Genomic DNA, 21,884 nt, shown 5'->3' on the forward strand with positions numbered 1-21,884 from the left:
CTCGGCTAAGGTGTCTTGGCTAAGGTGTCTTGGCTAAGTTGTCTTGGCTAAGGTGTCTTGGCTAAGGTGTCTCGGCTAAGGTGTCTTGGCTAAGGTGTCTTGGCTAAGGTGTCTTGGCTAAGGTGTCTTGGCTAATGTGTCTCGGCTAATGTGTCTTGGCTAAAGTGTCTTGGCTAATGTGTCTCGGCTAAGGTGTCTTGGCTAAGGTGTCTTGGCTAAGGTGTCTTGGCTAAGGTGTCTTGGCTAATGTGTCTTGGCTAATGTGTCTTGGCTAAGGTGTCTTGGCTAAGGTGTCTTGGTTAAGGTGTCTTGGCTAAGGTGTCTTGGCTAGTGTGTCTCGGCTAAGGTGTCTTGGCTAAGGTGTCTTGGCTAAGGTGTCTTGGCTAAGGTGTCTTGGCTAAGGTGTCTTGGCTAAGGTGTCTTGGCTAAGGTGTCTTGGCTAAGGTGTCTTGGCTAATGTGTCTTGGCTAATGTGTCTCGGCTAAGGTGTCTTGGCTAAGGTGTCTTGGCTAAGGTGTCTTGGCTAAGGTGTCTTGGCTAAGGTGTCTCGGCTAAGGTGTCTTGGCTAATGTGTCTCGGCTAAGGTGTCTTGGCTAAGGTGTCTTGGCTAATGTGTCTCGGCTAAAGTGTCTTGGCTAATGTGTCTTGGCTAAGGTGTCTTGGCTAAAGTGTCTTGGCTAATGTGTCTCGGCTAAGGTGTCTTGGCTAATGTGTCTTGGCTAAGGTGTCTTGGCTAATGTGTCTCGGCTAAGGTGTCTTGGCTAAAGTGTCTTGGCTAAGGTGTCTTGGCTAAGGTGTCTTGGCTAAGGTGTCTTGGCTAAGGTGTCTTGGCTAATGTGTCTTGGCTAAGGTGTCTTGGCTAAGGTGTCTTGGCTAAGGTGTCTTGGCTAAGGTGTCTTGGCTAAGGTGTCTTGGCTAAGGTGTCTTGGCTAAGGTGTCTCGGCTAAGGTGTCTTGGCTAATGTGTCTCGGCTAAGGTGTCTTGGCTAAGGTGTCTTGGCTAATGTGTCTCGGCTAAAGTGTCTTGGCTAATGTGTCTTGGCTAAGGTGTCTTGGCTAAGGTGTCTTGGCTAAGGTGTCTTGGCTAAGGTGTCTTGGCTAAGGTGTCTTGGCTAAGGTGTCTTGGCTAATGTGTCTCGGCTAAGGTGTCTTGGCTAAGGTGTCTTGGCTAATGTGTCTCGGCTAAGGTGTCTTGGCTAAGGTGTCTTGGCTAATGTGTCTCGGCTAAAGTGTCTTGGCTAAGGTGTCTTGGCTAAGGTGTCTTGGCTAAGGTGTCTTGGCTAAGGTGTCTTGGCTAAGGTGTCTCGGCTAAGGTGTCTTGGCTAAGGTGTCTTGGCTAATGTGTCTCGGCTAAGGTGTCTTGGCTAAGGTGTCTTGGCTAAGGTGTCTTGGCTAAGGTGTCTTGGCTAAGGTGTCCTTGGCTAAGGTGTCTTGGCTAAGGTGTCTTGGCTAAGGTGTCTTGGCTAAGGTGTCTTGGCTAAGGTGTCTTGGCTAATGTGTCTTGGCTAAGGTGTCTTGGCTAAGGTGTCTTGGCTAAGGTGTCTTGGCTAAGGTGTCTTGGCTAAGGTGTCTTGGCTAAGGTGTCTTGGCTAATGTGTCTCGGCTAAGGTGTCTTGGCTAAGGTGTCTTGGCTAAGGTGTCTTGGCTAAGGTGTCTTGGCTAAGGTGTCTTGGCTAAGGTGTCTTGGCTAATGTGTCTTGGCTAAGGTGTCTTGGCTAAGGTGTCTTGGCTGAGGTGTCTTGGCTAAGGTGTCTTGGCTAATGTGTCTCGGCTAATGTGTCTCGGCTAAGGTGTCTTGGCTAAGGTGTCTTGGCTAAGTTGTCTTGGCTAAGGTGTCTTGGCTAAGGTGTCTCGGCTAAGGTGTCTTGGCTAAGGTGTCTTGGCTAAGGTGTCTTGGCTAAGGTGTCTTGGCTAATGTGTCTCGGCTAATGTGTCTTGGCTAAAGTGTCTTGGCTAATGTGTCTCGGCTAAGGTGTCTTGGCTAAGGTGTCTTGGCTAAGGTGTCTTGGCTAAGGTGTCTTGGCTAAGGTGTCTTGGCTAAGGTGTCTTGGCTAAAGTGTCTTGGCTAAGGTATCTTGGCTAAGGTGTCTTGGCTAAGGTGTCTTGGCTAATGTGTCTTGGCTAAGGTGTCTTGGCTAAGGTGTCTTGGCTAAGGTGTCTCGGCTAAGGTGTCTTGGCTAAGGTGTCTTGGCTAAGGTGTCTTGACTAAGGTGTCTTGGCTAAGGTGTCTTGGCTAAGGTGTCTTGGCTAAGGTGTCTTGGCTAAGGTGTCTTGGCTAATGTGTCTTGGCTAAGGTGTCTTGGCTAAGGTGTCTTGGCTAAGGTGTCTTGGCTAATGTGTCTCGGCTAATGTGTCTCGGCTAATGTGTCTCGGCTAAGGTGTCTTGGCTAATGTGTCTTGGCTAAGGTGTCTTGGCTAAGGTGTCTTGGCTAAGGTGTCTTGGCTAAGGTGTCTTGGCTAAGGTGTCTTGGCTAATGTGTCTTGGCTAAGGTGTCTTGGCTAAGGTGTCTTGGCTAAGGTGTCTTGGCTAGTGTGTCTCGGCTAAGGTGTCTTGGCTAAGGTGTCTTGGCTAAGGTGTCTTGGCTAAGGTGTCTTGGCTAAAGTGTCTTGGCTAAGGTGTCTTGGCTAAGGTGTCTTGGCTAAGGTGTCTTGACTAAGGTGTCTTGGCTAAGGTGTCTTGGCTAATGTGTCTCGGCTAAGGTGTCTGGGCTAAGGTGTCTTGGCTAAGGTGTCTGGGCTAAGGTGTCTTGGCTAAGGTGTCTTGGCTAAGGTGTCTTGGCTAAGGTGTCTTGGCTAAGGTGTCTTGGCTAAGGTGTCTTGGCTAAGGTGTCTTGGCTAAGGTGTCTTGGCTAATGTGTCTTGGCTAAGGTATCTTGGCTAAGGTGTCTTGGCTAAGGTGTCTTGGCTAATGTGTCTTGGCTAAGGTGTCTTGGCTAAGGTGTCTTGGCTAAGGTGTCTTGGCTAATGTGTCTCGGCTAAGGTGTCTTGGCTAAGGTGTCTTGGCTAATGTGTCTCGGCTAAGGTGTCTTGGCTAAGGTGTCTTGGCTAATGTGTCTCGGCTAAAGTGTCTTGGCTAAGGTGTCTTGGCTAAGGTGTCTTGGCTAATGTGTCTTGGCTAAGGTGTCTTGGCTAAGGTGTCTTGGCTAATGTGTCTTGGCTAAGATGTCTTGGCTAAGGTGTCTTGGCTAAGGTGTCTTGGCTAAGGTGTCTTGGCTAAGGTGTCTTGGCTAAGGTGTCTCGGCTAATGTGTCTTGGCTAAGGTGTCTTGGCTAAGGTGTCTTGGCTAAGGTGTCTAGGCTAAGGTGTCTTGGCTAATGTGTCTCGGCTAAGGTGTCTTGGCTAAGGTGTCTTGGCTAAGGTGTCTTGGCTAAGGTGTCTTGGCTAAGGTGTCTTGGCTAAGGTGTCTTGGCTAAGGTGTCTTGGCTAAGGTGTCTTGGCTAAGGTGTCTTGGCTAATGTGTCTTGGCTAAGGTGTCTTGGCTAAGGTGTCTTGGCTAATGTGTCTTGGCTAAGGTGTCTTGGCTTAGGTGTCTTGGCTAAGGTGTCTTGGCTAAGGTGTCTTGGCTAAGGTGTCTTGGCTAAGGTGTCTTGGCTAAGGTGTCTTGGCTAATGTGTCTTGGCTAAGGTGTCTTGGCTAAGGTGTCTTGGCTAATGTGTCTTGGCTAAGGTGTCTTGGCTTAGGTGTCTTGGCTAAGGTGTCTTGGCTAAGGTGTCTTGGCTAAGGTGTCTTGGCTAAGGTGTCTTGGCTAAGGTGTCTTGGCTAAGGTGTCTTGGCTAAGGTGTCTTGGCTAATGTGTCTCGGCTAATGTGTCTTGGCTAATGTGTCTTGGCTAATGTGTCTTGGCTAAGGTGTCTTGGCTAATGTGTCTCGGCTAAGGTGTCTTGGCTAATGTGTCTTGGCTAAGGTGTCTTGGCTAAGGTGTCTTGGCTAAGGTGTCTTGGCTAAGGTGTCTTGGCTAAGGTGTCTTGGCTAAGGTGTCTTGGCTAATGTGTCTTGGCTAATGTGTCTTGGCTAAGGTGTCTTGGCTAAGGTGTCTTGGCTAAGGTGTCTTGGCTAAGGTGTCTTGGCTAAGGTGTCTTGGCTAATGTGTCTTGGCTAAGGTGTCTTGGCTAAGGTGTCTTGGCTAAGGTGTCTTGGCTAAGGTGTCTTGGCTAAGGTGTCTTGGCTAAGGTGTCTTGGCTAAGGTGTCTTGGCTAATGTGTCTTGGCTAAGGTGTCTTGGCTAAGGTGTCTAGGCTAAGGTGTCTTGGCTAATGTGTCTCGGCTAAGGTGTCTTGGCTAAGGTGTCTTGGCTAAGGTGTCTTGGCTAAGGTGTCTTGGCTAAGGTGTCTTGGCTAAGGTGTCTTGGCTAAGGTGTCTTGGCTAAGGTGTCTTGGCTAAGGTGTCTTGGCTAATGTGTCTCGGCTAAGGTGTCTGGGCTAAGGTGTCTTGGCTAAGGTGTCTGGGCTAAGGTGTCTTGGCTAAGGTGTCTTGGCTAATGTGTCTTGGCTAAGGTGTCTTGGCTAAGGTGTCTTGGCTAAGGTGTCTTGGCTAAGGTGTCTTGGCTAATGTGTCTTGGCTAATGTGTCTTGGCTAATGTGTCTTGGCTAAGGTGTCTTGGCTAAGGTGTCTTGGCTAATGTGTCTCGGCTAAGGTGTCTCGGCTAAGGTGTCTTGGCTAAGGTGTCTTGGCTAAGGTGTCTTGGCTAAGGTGTCTTGGCTAAGGTGTCTTGGCTAAGGTGTCTTGGCTAAGGTGTCTTGGCTAATGTGTCTTGGCTAATGTGTCTTGGCTAAGGTGTCTTGGCTAAGGTGTCTTGGCTAATGTGTCTTGGCTAAGGTGTCTCGGCTAAGGTGTCTTGGCTAATGTGTCTTGGCTAATTTGTCTTGGCTAATGTGTCTTGACTAATGTGCCTTGGCTAATGTGTCTTGGCTAAGGTGTCTTGGCTAATGTGTCTTGGCTAAGGTGTCTCGGCTAAGGTGTCTTGGCTAAGGTGTCTTGGCTAATGTGTCTCGGCTAATGTGTCTTGGCTAATGTGTCTTGGCTAATGTAACTTGGCTAAGGTGTCTTGGCTAAGGTGTCTTGGCTAATGTGTCTCGGCTAAGGTGTCTTGGCTAATGTGTCTTGGCTAAGGTGTCTTGGCTAAGGTGTCTTGGCTAAGGTGTCTTGGCTAAGGTGTCTTGGCTAAGGTGTCTTGGCTAAGGTGTCTTGGCTAATGTGTCTTGGCTAAGGTGTCTTGGCTAAGGTGTCTGGGCTAAGGTGTCTTGGCTAAGGTGTCTGGGCTAAGGTGTCTTGGCTAAGGTGTCTTGGCTAATGTGTCTTGGCTAAGGTGTCTTGGCTAAGGTGTCTTGGCTAAGGTGTCTTGGCTAATGTGTCTCGGCTAATGTGTCTTGGCTAATGTGTCTTGGCTAATGTGTCTTGGCTAAGGTGTCTTGGCTAATGTGTCTTGGCTAAGGTGTCTTGGCTAAGGTGTCTGGCCTAAGGTGTCTTGGCTAAGGTGTCTGGGCTAAGGTGTCTTGGCTAAGGTGTCTTGGCTAATGTGTCTTGGCTAAGGTGTCTTGGCTAAGGTGTCTTGGCTAAGGTGTCTTGGCTAATGTGTCTCGGCTAATGTGTCTTGGCTAATGTGTCTTGGCTAATGTGTCTCGGCTAAGGTGTCTTGGCTAATGTGTCTTGGCTAAGGTGTCTTGGCTAAGGTGTCTTGGCTAAGGTGTCTTGGCTAAGGTGTCTTGGCTAAGGTGTCTTGGCTAAGGTGTCTTGGCTAATGTGTCTTGGCTAATGTGTCTTGGCTAAGGTGTCTTGGCTAAGGTGTCTTGGCTAATGTGTCTTGGCTAAGGTGTCTCGGCTAAGGTGTCTTGGCTAATGTGTCTTGGCTAATGTGTCTTGGCTAATGTGTCTTGACTAATGTGCCTTGGCTAAGGTGTCTTGGCTAATGTGTCTTGGCTAAGGTGTCTTGGCTAAGGTGTCTCGGCTAAGGTGTCTTGGCTAATGTGTCTTGGCTAATGTGTCTTGGCTAATGTGTCTTGGCTAATGTGTCTTGGCTAATGTGTCTTGGCTAAGGTGTCTCGGCTAAGGTGTCTTGGCTAAGGTGTCTTGACTAATGTGTCTCGGCTAATGTGTCTTGGCTAATGTGTCTTGGCTAATGTGTCTTGGCTAAGGTGTCTTGGCTAAGGTGTCTTGGCTAATGTGTCTCGGCTAAGGTGTCTTGGCTAATGTGTCTTGGCTAAGGTGTCTTGGCTAAGGTGTCTTGGCTAAGGTGTCTTGACTAATGTGCCTTGGCTAATGTGTCTTGGCTAAGGTGTCTTGGCTAATGTGTCTTGGCTAAGGTGTCTCGGCTAAGGTGTCTTGGCTAAGGTGTCTTGGCTAATGTGTCTCGGCTAATGTGTCTTGGCTAATGTGTCTTGGCTAATGTGTCTTGGCTAATGTGTCTTGGCTAAGGTGTCTTGGCTTAGGTGTCTTGGCTAAGGTGTCTTGGCTAAGGTGTCTTGGCTAAGGTGTCTTGGCTAAGGTGTCTTTGCTAAAGTGTCTTGGCTAATGTGTCTCGGCTAAGGTGTCTTGGCTAATGTGTCTTGGCTAAGGTGTCTTGGCTAATGTGTCTCGGCTAAGGTGTCTTGGCTAAAGTGTCTTGGCTAAGGTGTCTTGGCTAAGGTGTCTTGGCTAAGGTGTCTTGGCTAAGGTGTCTTGGCTAATGTGTCTTGGCTAAGGTGTCTTGGCTAAGGTGTCTTGGCTAAGGTGTCTTGGCTAAGGTGTCTTGGCTAATGTGTCTCGGCTAAGGTGTCTTGGCTAAAGTGTCTTGGCTAATGTGTCTCGGCTAAGGTGTCTTGGCTAAGGTGTCTTTGCTAAGGTGTCTAGGCTAAGGTGTCTTGGCTAAGGTGTCTTGGCTAAGGTGTCTTGGCTAAGGTGTCTTGGCTAGTGTGTCTCGGCTAAGGTGTCTTGGCTAAGGTGTCTTGGCTAAGGTGTCTTGGCTAAGGTGTCTTGGCTAAGGTGTCTTGGCTAAAGTGTCTTGGCTAAGGTGTCTTGGCTAAGGTGTCTTGGCTAAGGTGTCTTGGCTAAGGTGTCTTGGCTAAGGTGTCTTGGCTAATGTGTCTCGGCTAAGGTGTCTGGGCTAAGGTGTCTTGGCTAAGGTGTCTTGGCTAATGTGTCTCGGCTAAGGTGTCTTGGCTAAGGTGTCTTGGCTAAGGTGTCTTGGCTAATGTGTCTTGGCTAAGGTGTCTTGGCTAAGGTGTCTTGGCTAAGGTGTCTTGGCTAAGGTGTCTTGGCTAAGGTGTCTTGGCTAATGTGTCTTGGCTAAGGTGTCTTGGCTAAGGTGTCTTGGCTAAGGTGTCTTGGCTAAGGTGTCTTGGCTAATGTGTCTCGGCTAATGTGTCTCGGCTAAGGTGTCTTGACTAAGGTGTCTTGGCTAAGTTGTCTTGGCTAAGGTGTCTTGGCTAAGGTGTCTCGGCTAAGGTGTCTTGGCTAAGGTGTCTTGGCTAAGGTGTCTTGGCTAAGGTGTCTTGGCTAATGTGTCTCGGCTAATGTGTCTTGGCTAAAGTGTCTCGGCTAAGGTGTCTTGGCTAAGGTGTCTTGGCTAAGGTGTCTTGGCTAAGGTGTCTTGGCTAATGTGTCTCGGCTAAGGTGTCTGGGCTAAGGTGTCTTGGCTAAGGTGTCTTGGCTAATGTGTCTCGGCTAAGGTGTCTTGGCTAAGGTGTCTTGGCTAAGGTGTCTTGGCTAAGGTGTCTTGGCTAAGGTGTCTTGGCTAAGGTGTCTTGGCTAAGGTGTCTTGGCTAAGGTGTCTTGGCTAAGGTGTCTTGGCTAAGGTGTCTTGGCTAAGGTGTCTTGGCTAATGTGTCTTGGCTAAGGTGTCTTGGCTAAGGTGTCTTGGCTAAGGTGTCTTGGCTAATGTGTCTTGGCTAAGGTGTCTTGGCTAAGGTGTCTTGGCTAAGGTGTCTTGGCTAATGTGTCTCGGCTAAGGTGTCTTGGCTAAGGTGTCTTGGCTAATGTGTCTCGGCTAAGGTGTCTTGGCTAAGGTGTCTTGGCTAATGTGTCTCGGCTAAAGTGTCTTGGCTAAGGTGTCTTGGCTAAGGTGTCTTGGCTAAGGTGTCTTGGCTAAGGTGTCTTGGCTAAGGTGTCTTGGCTAAGGTGTCTTGGCTAATGTGTCTCGGCTAAGGTGTCTTGGCTAAGGTGTCTTGGCTAAGGTGTCTTGGCTAAGGTGTCTTGGCTAAGGTGTCTTGGCTAAGGTGTCTTGGCTAAGGTGTCTTGGCTAAGGTGTCTTGGCTAAGGTGTCTTGGCTAATGTGTCTTGGCTAAGGTGTCTTGGCTAAGGTGTCTTGGCTAAGGTGTCTTGGCTAATGTGTCTCGGCTAAGGTGTCTTGGCTAAGGTGTCTTGGCTAAGGTGTCTTGGCTAAGGTGTCTTGGCTAAGGTGTCTTGGCTATGGTGTCTTGGCTAATGTGTCTTGGCTAAGGTGTCTTGGCTAAGGTGTCTTGGCTAAGGTGTCTTGGCTAAGGTGTCTTGGCTAATGTGTCTCGGCTAATGTGTCTCGGCTAAGGTGTCTCGGCTAAGGTGTCTTGGCTAAGTTGTCTTGGCTAAGGTGTCTTGGCTAAGGTGTCTCGGCTAAGGTGTCTTGGCTAAGGTGTCTTGGCTAAGGTGTCTTGGCTAAGGTGTCTTGGCTAATGTGTCTCGGCTAATGTGTCTTGGCTAAAGTGTCTTGGCTAATGTGTCTCGGCTAAGGTGTCTTGGCTAAGGTGTCTTGGCTAAGGTGTCTTGGCTAAGGTGTCTTGGCTAAGGTGTCTTGGCTAAGGTGTCTTGGCTAAAGTGTCTTGGCTAAGGTGTCTTGGCTAAGGTGTCTTGGCTAATGTGTCTTGGCTAAGGTGTCTTGGCTAAGGTGTCTTGGCTAAGGTGTCTCGGCTAAGGTGTCTTGGCTAAGGTGTCTTGGCTAATGTGTCTTGGCTAATGTGTCTTGGCTAAGGTGTCTTGGCTAAGGTGTCTTGGCTAAGGTGTCTTGGCTAATGTGTCTTGGCTAATGTGTCTTGGCTAAGGTGTCTTGGCTAAGGTGTCTTGGCTAAGGTGTCTTGGCTAATGTGTCTCGGCTAATGTGTCTCGGCTAAGGTGTCTTGGCTATGGTGTCTTGGCTAAGGTGTCTTGGCTAATGTGTCTTGGCTAAGGTGTCTTGGCTAAGGTGTCTTGGCTAAGGTGTCTTGGCTAATGTGTCTCGGCTAAGGTGTCTTGGCTAAGGTGTCTTGGCTAAGGTGTCTTGGCTAAGGTGTCTTGGCTAAGGTGTCTTGGCTAATGTGTCTTGGCTAAGGTGTCTTGGCTAATGTGTCTCGGCTAAGGTGTCTTGGCTAAGGTGTCTTGGCTAAGGTGTCTTGGCTAAGGTGTCTTGGCTAAGGTGTCTTGGCTAAGGTGTCTTGGCTAAGGTGTCTTGGCTAAGGTGTCTTGGCTAATGTGTCTTGGCTAAGGTGTCTTGGCTAAGGTGTCTTGGCTAATGTGTCTTGGCTAAGGTGTCTTGGCTAATGTGTCTCGGCTAAGGTGTCTTGGCTAAGGTGTCTTGGCTAATGTGTCTTGGCTAATGTGTCTTGGCTAAGGTGTCTTGGCTAAGGTGTCTTGGCTAAGGTGTCTTGGCTAATGTGTCTCGGCTAATGTGTCTCGGCTAAGGTGTCTTGGCTAATGTGTCTCGGCTAAGGTGTCTTGGCTAAGGTGTCTTGGCTAATGTGTCTCGGCTAAAGTGTCTTGGCTAAGGTGTCTTGGCTAAGGTGTCTTGGCTAAGGTGTCTTGGCTAAGGTGTCTTGGCTAAGGTATCTTGGCTAAGGTGTCTTGGCTAAGGTGTCTTGGCTAAGGTGTCTTGGCTAAGGTGTCTTGGCTAAGGTGTCTTGGCTAAGGTGTCTTGGCTAATGTGTCTCGGCTAATGTGTCTTGGCTAAGGTGTCTTGGCTAAGGTGTCTTGGCTTAGGTGTCTTGGCTAAGGTGTCTTGGCTAATGTGTCTCGGCTAAGGTGTCTTGGCTAAGGTGTCTTGGCTAATGTGTCTCGGCTAAAGTGTCTTGGCTAAGGTGTCTTGGCTAAGGTGTCTTGGCTAAGGTGTCTTGGCTAAGGTGTCTTGGCTAAGGTGTCTTGGCTAAGGTGTCTTGGCTAATGTGTCTTGGCTAATGTGTCTTGGCTAATGTGTCTTGGCTAAGGTGTCTTGGCTAATGTGTCTTGGCTAAGGTGTCTTGGCTAAGGTGTCTTGGCTAAGGTGTCTTGGCTAAGGTGTCTTGGCTAATGTGTCTCGGCTAAGGTGTCTTGGCTAAGGTGTCTTGGCTAAGGTGTCTTGGCTAAGGTGTCTTGGCTAAGGTGTCTTGGCTAAGGTGTCTTGGCTAAGGTGTCTTGGCTAATGTGTCTCGGCTAATGTGTCTTGGCTTAGGTGTCTTGGCTAATGTGTCTTGGCTAAGGTGTCTTGGCTAAGGTGTCTTGGCTAAGGTGTCTTGGCTAATGTGTCTTGGCTAAGGTGTCTTGGCTAAGGTGTCTTGGCTAAGGTGTCTTGGCTAAGGTGTCTTGGCTAATGTGTCTTGGCTAATGTGTCTTGGCTAAGGTGTCTTGGCTAAGGTGTCTTGGCTAAGGTGTCTTGGCTAATGTGTCTTGGCTAAGGTGTCTTGGCTAAGGTGTCTTGGCTAAGGTGTCTTGGCTAAGGTGTCTTGGCTAATGTGTCTTGGCTAAGGTGTCTTGGCTAAGGTGTCTTGGCTAAGGTGTCTTGGCTAATGTGTCTCGGCTAAGGTGTCTTGGCTAAGGTGTCTTGGCTAAGGTGTCTTGGCTAAGGTGTCTTGGCTAAGGTGTCTTGGCTAAGGTGTCTTGGCTAAGGTGTCTTGGCTAAGGTGTCTTGGCTAATGTGTCTCGGCTAATGTGTCTTGGCTTAGGTGTCTTGGCTAAGGTGTCTTGGCTAAGGTGTCTTGGCTAAGGTGTCTTGGCTAAGATGTCTTGGCTAAGGTGTCTTGGCTAAGGTGTCTTGGCTAAGGTGTCTTGGCTAAGGTGTCTTGGCTAAGGTGTCTTGGCTAAAGTGTCTTGGCTAAGGTGTCTTGGCTAAGGTGTCTTGGCTAAGGTGTCTTGGCTAAGGTGTCTTGGCTAATGTGTCTCGGCTAAGGTGTCTGGGCTAAGGTGTCTGGGCTAAGGTGTCTTGGCTAAGGTGTCTTGGCTAAGGTGTCTTGGCTAAGGTGTCTTGGCTAAGGTGTCTTGGCTAATGTGTCTTGGCTAAGGTGTCTTGGCTAATGTGTCTTGGCTAAGGTGTCTTGGCTAAGGTGTCTTGGCTAAGGTGTCTTGGCTAAGGTGTCTTGGCTAAGGTGTCTTGGCTAAGGTGTCTTGGCTATTGTGTCTCGGCTAAGGTGTCTTGGCTAAGGTGTCTTGGCTAAGGTGTCTTGGCTAAGGTGTCTTGGCTAAGGTGTCTTGGCTAAGGTGTCTTGGCTAAGGTGTCTTGGCTAGTGTGTCTCGGCTAAGGTGTCTTGGCTAAGGTGTCTTGGCTAAGGTGTCTTGGCTAAGGTGTCTTGGCTAAGTTGTCTTGGCTAAGGTGTCTTGGCTAAGGTGTCTTGGCTAAGGTGTCTTGGCTAAGGTGTCTTGGCTAAGGTGTCTTGGCTAATGTGTCTCGGCTAAGGTGTCTGGGCTAAGGTGTCTTGGCTAAGGTGTCTTGGCTAAGGTGTCTTGGCTAAGGTGTCTTGGCTAAGGTGTCTTGGCTAAGGTGTCTTGGCTAAGGTGTCTTGGCTAAGATGTCTTGGCTAAGGTGTCTTGGCTAAGGTGTCTTGGCTAAGGTGTCTTGGCTAAGGTGTCTTGGCTAAGGTGTCTTGGCTAAGATGTCTTGGCTAAGGTGTCTTGGCTAATGTGTCTCGGCTAAGGTGTCTTGGCTAATGTGTCTCGGCTAAGGTGTCTGGGCTAAGGTGTCTTGGCTAAGGTGTCTTGGCTAATGTGTCTCGGCTAAGGTGTCTGGGCTAAGGTGTCTTGGCTAAGGTGTCTTGGCTAAGGTGTCTTGGCTAAGGTGTCTTGGCTAAGGTGTCTTGGCTAATGTGTCTTGGCTAAGGTGTCTTGGCTAATGTGTCTTGGCTAAGGTGTCTTGGCTAAGGTGTCTTGGCTAATGTGTCTCGGCTAAAGTGTCTTGGCTAAGGTGTCTTGGCTAATGTGTCTTGGCTAAGGTGTCTTGGCTAAGGTGTCTTGGCTAAGGTGTCTTGGCTAATGTGTCTCGGCTAATGTGTCTCGGCTAAGGTGTCTTGGCTATGGTGTCTTGGCTAAGGTGTCTTGGCTAATGTGTCTTGGCTAAGGTGTCTTGGCTAAGGTGTCTTGGCTAAGGTGTCTTGGCTAATGTGTCTCGGCTAAGGTGTCTTGGCTAAGGTGTCTTGGCTAATGTGTCTTGGCTAAGGTGTCTTGGCTAAGGTGTCTTGGCTAAGGTGTCTTGGCTAAGGTGTCTTGGCTAAGGTGTCTTGGCTAAGGTGTCTTGGCTATTGTGTCTCGGCTAAGGTGTCTTGGCTAAGGTGTCTTGGCTAAGGTGTCTTGGCTAAGGTGTCTTGGCTAAGGTGTCTTGGCTAAGGTGTCTTGGCTAAGGTGTCTTGGCTAGTGTGTCTCGGCTAAGGTGTCTTGGCTAAGGTGTCTTGGCTAAGGTGTCTTGGCTAAGGTGTCTTGGCTAATGTGTCTCGGCTAATGTGTCTTGGCTAAGGTGTCTTGGCTAAGGTGTCTTGGCTAAAGTGTCTTGGCTAAGGTGTCTTGGCTAAGGTGTCTTGGCTAAGGTGTCTTGGCTAAGGTGTCTTGGCTAAGGTGTCTTGGCTAATGTGTCTCGGCTAAGGTGTCTGGGCTAAGGTGTCTTGGCTAAGGTGTCTTGGCTTAGGTGTCTTGGCTAAGGTGTCTTGGCTTAGGTGTCTTGGCTAAGGTGTCTTGGCTAAGGTGTCTAGGCTAAGGTGTCTTGGCTAAGGTGTCTTGGCTAAGGTGTCTTGGCTAAGGTGTCTTGGCTAATGTGTCTCGGCTAAGGTGTCTGGGCTAAGGTGTCTTGGCTAAGGTGTCTTGGCTAAGGTGTCTTGGCTAAGGTGTCTTGGCTAAGGTGTCTTGGCTAATGTGTCTTGGCTAAGGTGTCTTGGCTAAGGTGTCTTGGCTAAGGTGTCTTGGCTTAGGTGTCTTGGCTAAGGTGTCTTGGCTAAGGTGTCTTGGCTAAGGTGTCTTGGCTAAGGTGTCTTGGCTAAGGTGTCTTGGCTAATGTGTCTCGGCTAAGGTGTCTGGGCTAAGGTGTCTTGGCTAAGGTGTCTTGGCTAAGGTGTCTTGGCTAAGGTGTCTTGGCTAAGGTGTCTTGGCTAATGTGTCTCGGCTAAGGTGTCTGGGCTAAGGTGTCTTGGCTAAGGTGTCTTGGCTAAGGTGTCTTGGCTATGGTGTCTTGGCTAAGGTGTCTTGGCTAATGTGTCTTGGCTAAGGTGTCTTGGCTAAGGTGTCTTGGCTAAGGTGTCTTGGCTAAGGTGTCTTGGCTAATGTGTCTCGGCTAAGGTGTCTTGGCTAAGGTGTCTTGGCTAAGGTGTCTTGGCTAAGGTGTCTTGGCTAATGTGTCTCGGCTAAGGTGTCTGGGCTAAGGTGTCTTGGCTAAGGTGTCTTGGCTAAGGTGTCTTGGCTATGGTGTCTTGGCTAAGGTGTCTTGGCTAATGTGTCTTGGCTAAGGTGTCTTGGCTAAGGTGTCTTGTCTAAGGTGTCTTGGCTAATGTGTCTCGGCTAAGGTGTCTTGGCTAAGGTGTCTTGGCTTAGGTGTCTTGGCTAAGGTGTCTTGGCTAATGTGTCTCGGCTAAGGTGTCTGGGCTATGGTGTCTTGGCTAATGTGTCTCGGCTAAGGTGTCTGGGCTGAGGTGTCTTGGCTAAGGTGTCTTGGCTAAGGTGTCTTGGCTAAGGTGTCTTGGCTAAGGTGTCTTGGCTAAGGTGTCTTTGCTAAGGTGTCTTGGCTAAGATGTCTTGGCTAAGGTGTCTTGGCTAAGGTGTCTTGGCTAAGGTGTCTTGGCTAAGGTGTCTTGGCTAAGGTGTCTTGGCTAAAGTGTCTTGGCTAAGGTGTCTTGGCTAAGGTGTCTTGGCTAAGGTGTCTTGGCTAAGGTGTCTTGGCTAAGGTGTCTTGGCTAATGTGTCTCGGCTAAGGTGTCTGGGCTAAGGTGTCTTGGCTAAGGTGTCTTGGCTAAGGTGTCTTGGCTAAGGTGTCTTGGCTAAGGTGTCTTGGCTAAGGTGTCTTGGCTAATGTGTCTCGGCTAAGGTGTCTTGGCTAAGGTGTCTTGGCTAATGTGTCTCGGCTAAAGTGTCTTGGCTAAGGTGTCTTGGCTAAGGTGTCTTGGCTAAGGTGTCTTGGCTAAGGTGTCTCGGCTAATGTGTCTCGGCTAAGGTGTCTTGGCTAATGTGTCTCGGCTAAGGTGTCTGGGCTAAGGTGTCTTGGCTAATGTGTCTCGGCTAAGGTGTCTGGGCTAAGGCGTCTTGGCTAAGGTGTCTTGGCTAAGGTGTCTTGGCTAAGGTGTCTGGGCTAAGGTGTCTTGGCTAAGGTGTCTTGGCTAAGGTGTCTTGGCTAAGGTGTCTTGGCTAAGGTGTCTTGGCTAAGGTGTCTTGGCTAAGATGTCTTGGCTAAGGTGTCTTGGCTAAGGTGTCTTGGCTAAGGTGTCTTGGCTAAGGTGTCTTGGCTAAGGTGTCTTGGCTAAAGTGTCTTGGCTAAGGTGTCTTGGCTAAGGTGTCTTGGCTAAGGTGTCTTGGCTAAGGTGTCTTGGCTAAGGTGTCTTGGCTAATGTGTCTCGGCTAAGGTGTCTGGGCTAAGGTGTCTTGGCTAAGGTGTCTTGGCTAAGGTGTCTTGGCTAAGGTGTCTTGGCTAATGTGTCTTGGCTAAGGTGTCTTGGCTAAGGTGTCTTGGCTAAGGTGTCTTGGCTAAGGTGTCTTGGCTAATGTGTCTCGGCTAAGGTGTCTTGGCTAAGGTGTCTTGGCTAAGGTGTCTTGGCTAAGGTGTCTTGGCTAATGTGTCTCGGCTAAGGTGTCTGGGCTAAGGTGTCTTGGCTAAGGTGTCTTGGCTAAGGTGTCTTGGCTATGGTGTCTTGGCTAAGGTGTCTTGGCTAATGTGTCTTGGCTAAGGTGTCTTGGCTAAGGTGTCTTGGCTAAGGTGTCTTGGCTAATGTGTCTCGGCTAAGGTGTCTTGGCTAAGGTGTCTTGGCTTAGGTGTCTTGGCTAATGTGTCTCGGCTAAGGTGTCTGGGCTAAGGTGTCTTGGCTAATGTGTCTCGGCTAAGGTGTCTGGGCTAAGGTGTCTTGGCTAAGGTGTCTTGGCTAAGGTGTCTTGGCTAAGGTGTCTTGGCTAAGGTGTCTTGGCTAAGGTGTCTTGGCTAATGTGTCTCGGCTAAGGTGTCTTGGCTAAGGTGTCTTGGCTAAGGTGTCTTGGCTAAGGTGTCTTGGCTAAGGTGTCTTGGCTAAGGTGTCTTGGCTAATGTGTCTTGGCTAAGGTGTCTTGGCTAAGGTGTCTTGGCTAAGGTGTCTTGGCTAAGGTGTCTTGGCTAAGGTGTCTTGGCTAAAGTGTCTTGGCTAAGGTGTCTTGGCTAAGGTGTCTTGGCTAAGGTGTCTTGGCTAAGGTGTCTTGGCTAAGGTGTCTTGGCTAATGTGTCTCGGCTAAGGTGTCTTGGCTAAGGTGTCTTGGCTAAGGTGTCTCGGCTAAGGTGTCTTGGCTAAGGTGTCTTGGCTAAGGTGTCTTGGCTAAGTTGTCTTGGCTAAGGTGTCTTGGCTAAGGTGTCTTGGCTAAGGTGTCTTGGCTTAGGTGTCTTGGCTAAGGTGTCTTGGCTAATGTGTCTCGGCTAAGGTGTCTGGGCTAAGGTGTCTTGGCTAAGGTGTCTTGGCTAAGGTGTCTTGGCTAAGGTGTCTTGGCTAAGGTGTCTTGGCTAAGGTGTCTTGGCTAATGTGTCTCGGCTAATGTGTCTTGGCTAATGTGTCTTGGCTAAGGTGTCTTGGCTAAGGTGTCTTGGCTAAGGTGTCTTGGCTAAGGTGTCTTGGCTAAGGTGTCTTGGCTAAGGTGTCTTGGCTAATGTGTCTCGGCTAAGGTGTCTTGGCTAAGGTGTCTTGGCTAAGGTGTCTTGGCTAAGGTGTCTTGGCTAAGGTGTCTTGGCTAAGGTGTCTTGGCTAATGTGTCTTGGCTAAGGTGTCTTGGCTAAGGTGTCTTGGCTAAGGTGTCTTGGCTAAGGTGTCTTGGCTAAGGTGTCTTGGCTAAGGTGTCTTGGCTAAAGTGTCTTGGCTAAGGTGTCTTGGCTAAGGTGTCTTGGCTAAGGTGTCTTGGCTAATGTGTCTCGGCTAAGGTGTCTGGGCTAAGGTGTCTTGGCTAAGGTGTCTTGGCTAAGGTGTCTCGGCTAAGGTGTCTTGGCTAAGGTGTCTTGGCTAAGGTGTCTTGGCTAAGGTGTCTTGGCTAAGTTGTCTTGGCTAAGGTGTCTTGGCTAAGGTGTCTTGGCTAAGGTGTCTTGGCTTAGGTGTCTTGGCTAAGGTGTCTTGGCTAATGTGTCTCGGCTAAGGTGTCTGGGCTAAGGTGTCTTGGCTAAGGTGTCTTGGCTAAGGTGTCTTGGCTAAGGTGTCTTGGCTAAGGTGTCTTGGCTAAGGTGTCTTGGCTAATGTGTCTCGGCTAATGTGTCTTGGCTAAGGTGTCTTGGCTAAGGTGTCTTGGCTTAGGTGTCTTGGCTAAGGTGTCTTGGCTAATGTGTCTTGGCTAAGGTGTCTTGGCTAAGGTGTCTTGGCTAATGTGTCTCGGCTAAGGTGTCTTGGCTAAGGTGTCTTGGCTAAGGTGTCTTGGCTAAGGTGTCTTGGCTAAGGTGTCTTGGCTAATGTGTCTTGGCTAAGGTGTCTTGGCTAAGGTGTCTTGGCTAAGGTGTCTTGGCTAAGGTGTCTTGGCTAATGTGTCTTGGCTAAGGTGTCTTGGCTAAGGTGTCTTGGCTAAGGTGTCTTGGCTAAGATGTCTTGGCTAAGGTGTCTTGGCTAATGTGTCTCGGCTAAGGTGTCTTGGCTAATGTGTCTCGGCTAAGGTGTCTGGGCTAAGGTGTCTTGGCTAAGGTGTCTTGGCTTAGGTGTCTTGGCTAAGGTGTCTTGGCTAAGGTGTCTGGGCTAAGGTGTCTTGGCTAAGGTGTCTTGGCTAAGGTGTCTTGGCTAAGGTGTCTGGGCTAAGGTGTCTTGGCTAAGGTGTCTTGGCTAAGGTGTCTCGGCTAAGGTGTCTTGGCTAAGGTGTCTGGGCTAAGGTGTCTTGGCTAAGGTGTCTTGGCTAAGGTGTCTTGGCTAAGGTGTCTTGGCTAATGTGTCTCGGCTAAGGTGTCTGGGCTAAGGTGTCTTGGCTAAGGTGTCTTGGCTAAGGTGTCTTGGCTAAGGTGTCTTGGCTAAGGTGTCTTGGCTAAGGTGTCTTGGCTAAGGTGTCTTGGCTAAGGTGTCTTGGCTAAGGTGTCTTGGCTAAGGTGTCTTGGCTTAGGTGTCTTGGCTAAGGTGTCTTGGCTAAGGTGTCTTGGCTAAGGTGTCTTGGCTAAGGTGTCTTTGCTAAGGTGTCTTGGCTAAGGTGTCTTGGCTAATGTGTCTCGGCTAAGGTGTCTGGGCTAAGGTGTCTTGGCTAAGGTGTCTTGGCTAAGGTGTCTTGGCTAAGGTGTCTTGGCTAAGGTGTCTTGGCTAAGGTGTCTTGGCTAAGGTGTCTTGGCTAAGGTGTCTTGGCTAATGTGTCTTGGCTAAGGTGTCTTGGCTAAGGTGTCTTGGCTAAGGTGTCTTGGCTAAGGTGTCTTGGCTAATGTGTCTTGGCTAAGGTGTCTTGGCTAAGGTGTCTTGGCTAAGGTGTCTTGGCTAAGGTGTCTTGGCTAATGTGTCTTGGCTAATGTGTCTTGGCTAAGGTGTCTTGGCTAAGGTGTCTTGGCTAAGGTGTCTTGGCTAAGGTGTCTTGGCTAAGGTGTCTTGGCTAATGTGTCTTGGCTAAGGTGTCTTGGCTAAGGTGTCTTGGCTAAGGTGTCTTGGCTAAGATGTCTTGGCTAAGGTGTCTTGGCTAATGTGTCTCGGCTAAGGTGTCTTGGCTAATGTGTCTCGGCTAAGGTGTCTGGGCTAAGGTGTCTTGGCTAAGGTGTCTTGGCTTAGGTGTCTTGGCTAAGGTGTCTTGGCTAAGGTGTCTGGGCTAAGGTGTCTTGGCTAAGGTGTCTTGGCTAAGGTGTCTTGGCTAAGGTGTCTGGGCTAAGGTGTCTTGGCTAAGGTGTCTTGGCTAAGGTGTCTCGGCTAAGGTGTCTTGGCTAAGGTGTCTTGGCTAAGGTGTCTTGGCTAAGGTGTCTTGGCTAAGGTGTCTTGGCTAATGTGTCTCGGCTAAGGTGTCTGGGCTAAGGTGTCTTGGCTAAGGTGTCTTGGCTAAGGTGTCTTGGCTAAGGTGTCTTGGCTAAGGTGTCTTGGCTAAGGTGTCTTGGCTAAGGTGTCTTGGCTAAGGTGTCTTGGCTTAGGTGTCTTGGCTAAGGTGTCTTGGCTAAGGTGTCTTGGCTAAGGTGTCTTGGCTAAGGTGTCTTGGCTAAGGTGTCTTGGCTAAGGTGTCTTGGCTAATGTGTCTCGGCTAAGGTGTCTGGGCTAAGGTGTCTTGGCTAAGGTGTCTTGGCTAAGGTGTCTTGGCTAAGGTGTCTTGGCTAAGGTGTCTTGGCTAAGCTGTCTTGGCTAAGGTGTCTTGGCTAAGGTGTCTTGGCTAATGTGTCTCGGCTAAGGTGTCTGGGCTAAGGTGTCTTGGCTAAGGTGTCTTGGCTAAGGTGTCTTGGCTAATGTGTCTCGGCTAAGGTGTCTGGGCTAAGGTGTCTTGGCTAAGGTGTCTTGGCTAAGGTGTCTTGGCTATGGTGTCTTGGCTAAGGTGTCTTGGCTAATGTGTCTTGGCTAAGGTGTCTTGGCTAAGGTGTCTTGGCTAAGGTGTCTTGGCTAAGGTGTCTTGGCTAATGTGTCTCGGCTAAGGTGTCTTGGCTAAGGTGTCTTGGCTAAGGTGTCTTGGCTAAGGTGTCTTGGCTAATGTGTCTCGGCTAAGGTGTCTGGGCTAAGGTGTCTTGGCTAAGGTGTCTTGGCTAAGGTGTCTTGGCTATGGTGTCTTGGCTAAGGTGTCTTGGCTAATGTGTCTTGGCTAAGGTGTCTTGGCTATGGTGTCTTGGCTAATGTGTCTTGGCTAATGTGTCTTGGCTAAGGTGTCTTGGCTAAGGTGTCTTGGCTAAGGTGTCTTGGCTAAGGTGTCTTGGCTAAGATGTCTTGGCTAAGGTGTCTTGGCTAATGTGTCTCGGCTAAGGTGTCTTGGCTAATGTGTCTCGGCTAAGGTGTCTGGGCTAAGGTGTCTTGGCTAATGTGTCTCGGCTAAGGTGTCTGGGCTAAGGTGTCTTGGCTAAGGTGTCTTGGCTAAGGTGTCTTGGCTAAGGTGTCTGGGCTAAGGTGTCTTGGCTAAGGTGTCTTGGCTAAGGTGTCTTGGCTAAGGTGTCTTGGCTAAGGTGTCTTGGCTAAGGTGTCTTGGCTAATGTGTCTTGGCTAAGGTGTCTTGGCTAAGGTGTCTTGGCTAAGGTGTCTTGGCTTAGGTGTCTTGGCTAATGTGTCTTGGCTAATGTGTCTTGGCTAAGGTGTCTTGGCTAAGGTGTCTTGGCTAATGTGTCTTGGCTAATGTGTCTTGGCTAATGTGTCTTGGCTAAGGTGTCTTGGCTAATGTGTCTCGGCTAATGTGTCTTGGCTAAGGTGTCTTGGCTAATGTGTCTTGGCTAAGGTGTCTTGGCTAAGGTGTCTTGGCTAAGGTGTCTTGGCGAATGTGTCTTGGCTAATGTGTCTTGGCTAATGTGTCTTGGCTAATGTGTCTTGGATAATGTGTCTTGGCTAAGGTGTCTTGGCTGAGGTGTCTTGGCTAATGTGTCTTGGCTAATGTGTCTCGGCTAAGGTGTCTGGGCTAAGGTGTCTTGGCTAAGGTGTCTTGGCTAAGGTGTCTTGGCTAAGGTGTCTTGGCTAAGGTGTCTTGGCTAAGGTGTCTCGGCTAAGGTGTCTTGGCTAAGGTGTCTTGGCTAAGGTGTCTTGGCTAAAAAGTCTTGGCTAAGGTGTCTTGGCTAAGGTGTCTTGGCTAAGGTGTCTTGGCTAAGGTGTCTTGGCTAAGGTGTCTTGGCTAATGTGTCTCGGCTAAGGTGTCTGGGCTAAGGTGTCTTGGCTAAGGTGTCTTGGCTTAGGTGTCTTGGCTAAGGTGTCTTGGCTAAGGTGTCTTGGCTAAGGTGTCTTGGCTAAGGTGTCTTGGCTAAGGTGTCTTGGCTAAGGTGTCTTGGCTAAGGTGTCTTGGCTAATGTGTCTCGGCTAAGGTGTCTTGGCTAATGTGTCTTGGCTAAGGTGTCTTGGCTAAGGTGTCTTGGCTAAGGTGTCTTGGCTAAGGTGTCTTGGCTAAGGTGTCTTGGCTAAGGTGTCTTGGCTTAGGTGTCTTGGCTAAGGTGTCTTGGCTAAGGTGTCTTGGCTAAGGTGTCTTGGCTAAGGTGTCTTGGCTAAGGTGTCTTGGCTAATGTGTCTTGGCTAAGGTGTCTTGGCTAATGTGTCTTGGCTAAGGTGTCTTGGCTAATGTGTCTTGGCTAAGGTGTCTTGGCTAATGTGTCTCGGCTAAGGTGTCTTGGCTAAGGTGTCTTGGCTTAGGTGTCTTGGCTAAGGTGTCTGGGCTAAGGTGTCTTGGCTAAGGTGTCTGGGCTAAGGTGTCTTGGCTAAGGTGTCTTGGCTAAGGTGTCTTGGCTAAGGTGTCTTGGCTAAGGTGTCTCGGCTAAGGTGTCTTGGCTAAGGTGTCTTGGCTAAGGTGTCTTGGCTAAAGTGTCTTGGCTAAGGTGTCTTGGCTAAGGTGTCTTGGCTAAGGTGTCTTGGCTAAGGTGTCTTGGCTAAGGTGTCTTGGCTAATGTGTCTCGGCTAAGGTGTCTGGGCTAAGGTGTCTTGGCTAAGGTGTCTTGGCTTAGGTGTCTTGGCTAAGGTGTCTTGGCTAAGGTGTCTTGGCTAAGGTGTCTTGGCTAAGGTGTCTTGGCTAAGGTGTCTTGGCTAAGGTGTCTTGGCTAAGGTGTCTTGGCTAATGTGTCTCGGCTAAGGTGTCTGGGCTAAGGTGTCTTGGCTAAGGTGTCTTGGCTAAGGTGTCTTGGCTAAGGTGTCTTGGCTAAGGTGTCTTGGCTAAGGTGTCTTGGCTAAGGTGTCTTGGCTAATGTGTCTCGGCTAAGGTGTCTGGGCTAAGGTGTCTTGGCTAAGGTGTCTTGGCTAAGGTGTCTTGGCTAATGTGTCTCGGCTAAGGTGTCTGGGCTAAGGTGTCTTGGCTAAGGTGTCTTGGCTAAGGTGTCTTGGCTAAGGTGTCTTGGCTAAGGTGTCTCGGCTAAGGTGTCTTGGCTAAGGTGTCTTGGCTAAGGTGTCTTGGCTAAAGTGTCTGGGCTAAGGTGTCTTGGCTAAGGTGTCTTGGCTAAGGTGTCTTGGCTAAGGTGTCTTGGCTAAGGTGTCTTGGCTAATGTGTCTCGGCTAAGGTGTCTGGGCTAAGGTGTCTTGGCTAAGGTGTCTTGGCTTAGGTGTCTTGGCTAAGGTGTCTTGGCTAAGGTGTCTTGGCTAAGGTGTCTTGGCTAAGGTGTCTTGACTAAGGTGTCTTGGCTAAGGTGTCTTGGCTAAGGTGTCTTGGCTAAGGTGTCTTGGCTAATGTGTCTCGGCTAAGGTGTCTGGGCTAAGGTGTCTTGGCTAAGGTGTCTTGGCTAAGGTGTCTTGGCTAAGGTGTCTTGGCTAAGGTGTCTTGGCTAAGGTGTCTTGGCTAAGGTGTCTTGGCTAAGGTGTCTTGGCTAAGGTGTCTTGGCTTAGGTGTCTTGGCTAAGGTGTCTTGGCTAAGGTGTCTTGGCTAAGGTGTCTTGGCTAAGGTGTCTTGGCTAAGGTGTCTTGGCTAATGTGTCTCGGCTAAGGTGTCTGGGCTAAGGTGTCTTGGCTAAGGTGTCTTGGCTAAGGTGTCTTGGCTAATGTGTCTCGGCTAAGGTGTC

The 21,884-nt window shown here is 49.4% G+C and overlaps 2 long non-coding RNA genes across 5 annotated transcripts; both read left to right on the forward strand.

The window, feature by feature from the left end:
- The first annotated feature begins 29 nt into the window (after positions 1-29).
- LOC125774286 (uncharacterized) lies at positions 30-10,849 on the forward strand. Of its 3 annotated transcripts, XR_007420752.1 has the most exons (5): positions 30-150; positions 2,658-2,741; positions 3,428-4,239; positions 7,460-7,501; positions 9,826-10,849. It is a non-coding gene; the product is annotated as an uncharacterized LOC125774286 (long non-coding RNA). The 3 variants fall into 3 exon arrangements; XR_007420750.1 differs by lacking the exons at positions 30-150; positions 2,658-2,741 and having other exon boundaries at positions 3,349-4,239; XR_007420751.1 differs by lacking the exons at positions 30-150; positions 2,658-2,741; positions 7,460-7,501 and adding an exon at positions 8,608-8,649 and having other exon boundaries at positions 3,349-4,239.
- Positions 10,850-11,088: 239 nt separating this feature from the next.
- On the forward strand, positions 11,089-19,736 carry LOC125774287 (uncharacterized). Of its 2 annotated transcripts, none has more exons than XR_007420754.1 (3): positions 11,089-11,169; positions 18,996-19,163; positions 19,514-19,736. It is a non-coding gene; the product is annotated as an uncharacterized LOC125774287 (long non-coding RNA). The 2 variants fall into 2 exon arrangements; XR_007420753.1 differs by lacking the exon at positions 11,089-11,169 and adding an exon at positions 11,901-11,981.
- The last annotated feature ends 2,148 nt before the right edge of the window (positions 19,737-21,884 follow it).

The sequence above is a fragment of the Anopheles funestus genome, unplaced genomic scaffold (genome assembly GCF_943734845.2).
Source record: "Anopheles funestus unplaced genomic scaffold, idAnoFuneDA-416_04 scaffold_290_ctg1, whole genome shotgun sequence".
NCBI classification, from domain to species: domain Eukaryota; kingdom Metazoa; phylum Arthropoda; class Insecta; order Diptera; family Culicidae; genus Anopheles; species Anopheles funestus.